The sequence below is a fragment of the Helianthus annuus genome, chromosome 8 (assembly GCF_002127325.2).
Source record: "Helianthus annuus cultivar XRQ/B chromosome 8, HanXRQr2.0-SUNRISE, whole genome shotgun sequence".
In the NCBI taxonomy this organism is placed as follows: domain Eukaryota; kingdom Viridiplantae; phylum Streptophyta; class Magnoliopsida; order Asterales; family Asteraceae; genus Helianthus; species Helianthus annuus.
In genome coordinates, this window is record NC_035440.2 from 114,691,403 (window position 1) to 114,695,445 (window position 4,043).

Here is a 4,043-nt window from a genome sequence, read left to right on the forward strand (position 1 = left end):
ATCCCAATCAACCTGCTGCGTGACGACCTACACGTACTAACTTCTATTAGACGGACGGCCGTGCCTTGGCTTAAGGTTTAACGTTTTTGGGAAATAGTTAGACAACTATTTCGTATTTACACTTCTTAGTTATTTAATAAATATATTCCTTCCCAAGGATGGGGGTATTAATACATGTGCATTTTATAATTCCAAGAATATATTTTTAAGTCTCACTTGAAAATATATTTTAAATCACTTGTCTAAAATATTCTGTTTCCAAAATATACATGTTTTTCCCCAAAAATATTATATTTTACTTCATACAATTTTCCAAAATAATACTTTATCAAAATACACATTTAAGAGTATTTTCCGAAAATACGCAAGTTACATTTTAGAGTTCGCGTTGTAAAAACCATACCGATGTAACTTAAATATTTATTTGTGAGGGCGTTGGTATTATTTTGGAGTCATATTTTCATGATATTTCCAAGTAATATTATTTTTACCCTAAAAATAATGTATCTCTAGTTCACAAAATAATCACGTAAGCACACAAGCGTTTTATTATGAAATATATATTCTCAGTATATATTTAACAAGTTTTCATTTACGAAAATCCACCTCCGACACTTGGTTATTTTGTAATAAAAATCACGGCGAAATTTATATTTTAAATACAAGTTAAAAATATATTTATAAACACTTGTCACTAAAAATATTTCTAAGTGTTATATTTCTAGAAAAATTTTGCCAGAGTTTCCTCTGTAACTGGAGGTGTCCACGCTTACAAGCGTATCATTTTCTTTTCAAAAAAAAATCAACCAAGCAATTTACCAATCATCAATCAATAATATTTAAACATCGAACTTGACAAAACAAGTTTAAATCACCAACTCATGAACTTGGAAGTTTTGTAAAAATATGTAGTAACTTTCTAACATATTTAGTAGATCTTGTCATCTTTAAAAATAACATTAGTTAATTAAAAACTTTACTTTTAAAGAACTTGAAGTTTAACAACTTCTTGTTATAATTTACAAAAATATTTCTTTATGAAATTCCATTTTTACACAAGTGTTTACACACTTGTTTATTCACTAAAATGCTTTTAGTTTATGTAAGATCCGGGTTTTTAACAAGACTTGCATCTTTCACTTGGTTCTTCCGAAAAACCACTTGTAGATCTTTAGATCTACTAGTTTAGAACCTTATTTTACAAGAAAAATTATAGTTACACAAGTTCATGTTTTGTGAGTGGAAGGGTTCATCATCTTTTACAACTTTTACACTAACATACTACTAGTTCATGTTTCATGAACATGATCTAGTATGGTTAGATAATGATCCATCCCATTACTAGCACCAAACAACATAAAATAATCACAACTAACCAAGATTTTCATGATTTACACCACTAGTTTCTCTTTATCCAACTAGTTTATCTTACTTTCAAGACTTTTAGTTATGATCTTGTGTGTTCTTGATTTTTAACCGTTAAATCACTTATTAATCACCATAAACAAGATCAAGAGGATGTTTAGAGGCACTTACTACTAGCTCAAGGCTAGGGAAGAAACAAGGCGTAAACAAGGTGGATAAAAGAAATCTAGAGAGGTTCTTGAGGTTCTTGAGGTTTCGAGTGCACCGGGCTTGCTTGTATGTCACCTTGCACCTTTGTGTGTATGCAAAATAGCTAGGACAAAACTTGACGGTGGTGGTGGTGGTGCTAGTGTTCTCGGCCGAACACTCCAAGGAGAGGAAGAGAGAGAGCTTGCAAATGTTGGTGGTTTGTGTAATAAGGGTTATAACCTGTCATGTTTATTTATAATCCTTTTTGTGCTTTACCCATCATGCAATATGTTAGTTAGATACTAGACATGTTTGATTAAAATAATCAAAGAATTGTGGGGTGTGTCCCCACCCCATAACCGGTTCGAACTAGGGGGGGTATGGTTGGGGTGTAATGCTCTTGGTTACTAACTAGTTGAAAACAAAAGGATTTAGTTAGTATTTTAGATGTGCTTATTGATATAAAGGGTGTTAGCGTGTTCGGGGACCCTAACTAGCTCAGAAAAATATAAACAATGTCATTGACAATATTTTTATGTTCCGTGTAAAGTCCGGTTGTTCGGTTGGATATTGATCCGTTAAAGTGCTAAATAAGTATTTAAAGTGTCTTTTATAGTGTTTTTAGTGACACAATAAATTCCCGACACTTTGGAAAGTGTCTAGTATTATTTTACCCAGTTTTTGCACTTTACTAGTTATGTTAAATGCTGAATTTTTGTATAAAGTGCATAATTTTGTAGTTAAAGCATGTTTTAGGAACATCCGGTCACTATCATTATCAACTAGTGACGCAGTTTTACAATCCTCACCTCCCTACACTCCCTACTGGTGTAGTAATCTATTCCCGGCTCATACTGGCCTCAGAGACAATGTCTGTGTAGTGCTGGCTATGTCAGGATGTTTACTGGGTTATCCGTTCATTGTGCTAACTGTGCTTTTGTGCATCAAGTTTGTCACTATTGTTTTGTGTGTAATAAATGATGTGACAGTAATAAGGTATGATGCATGAATATGTATGTATCAAAAACAGAAAGCAATTTATTCGTAATTGTGATCAAGCACAGCAATTAAGCAGTAATTAAATATAAATTAATTGTACGGATACCTGTAATTTTTAGGGTTGTCACATTCTCCCCCCGTTAGGAAAATTTCATCCTCGAAATTTGTACTACCTTAACTCCTTATGGCTACGTCACACATGTATATATATATATGAATAATATCGAGGCGGATAATCGCCAACTGAATCAAACCTTACCATCATGAGATGATTCCAAGAACATGTATCAACCCGAATCCTAGGGTGAAAAGGTGTGTGCTCATAGCAGTTGATGTCAAAGGTACAAGACGTACTTGACGTATAGCCTAGTGTAATCCAGCTAGCAGGGGTTTCACAAAAAGAGGAGATCTGACTAATAAGACTTTCAAACGATCGATCACAATATGCAAGAGAGTTTTCACGAAAGATAGCACCCGCTATATGAATTCAAAATCTACAACTCAAATGAAATAGTAAAATGATCTGTCAACTCCCGAGTAGATGAATGGTAAAGTTTAGTGTGTTGAAAATTTTGAATGGCGAGAATACGCCGAGTGAAAAACAAGCGAATCTGGTGTATCCTTGCCTTAATTAGTAGTTGCATCAGAAATGTTTGAATGATGAGTCAAGCAAAAGTATATGTAGTCCTGTGTGAAACGGATGACCATGATTAGCACAAGCTAAAAGTTTGTAATGACACCACAAGGTGTCGCAATGACATAATTCCATAATAGCGGTGACTGAACAAGTTCACCGTGTTTGAGACCAGATGAAAGTGTACCGAAACAAGCCGGAAGATTTGATTTACACAATGTCAAAAAGTTTTCGGTTGAATACAGAATCATCAAAGGGCCACTATTTTGATCGAAGATGAAAAAGTATTAAGTACTGTAAGGGATTTGATTGACAACGAAAGAATCGTTAGGAGGTACTTTGTGCTTATGAAATGAATATATGTACCATTGCCTCAACACACAATTGTGTTAAGACTGCTTCGATTGTGGATATCAAAATGGATTGTTAACAAATAAATAGGCAATTAAATCCGTGTATGAAATGAGTAACCCAATTAGCGCAAGCTTCAATTATGTGAAAGTATCACTGCAAGGTATCGAAATCAATCAACGATTTAGTGGAGTCATAGACCAACCGAATCTACTATGACTCGAAATGAAAAGATCATTGCGAAAATATTCAAATATGATGCTCTCAATACGTCATATGATGTCTGAAACTGGACATGCGAAATGGATAAGTTCAAGCAATCGAACTTAATCTCAGTGTAGCCCGGCAATAAACATATGTATCAATAACAGAAATATCGGCATGGTAATAAAATAAACCGTGAATGTAATTTGTAATAAAAGAAGTTTCAAGAGAGTGTGTTGACTTGGTAGCAAAAGAGCCAATAATTTCAATGACGTAGGTTACTCGAATCACAAACCAGTAA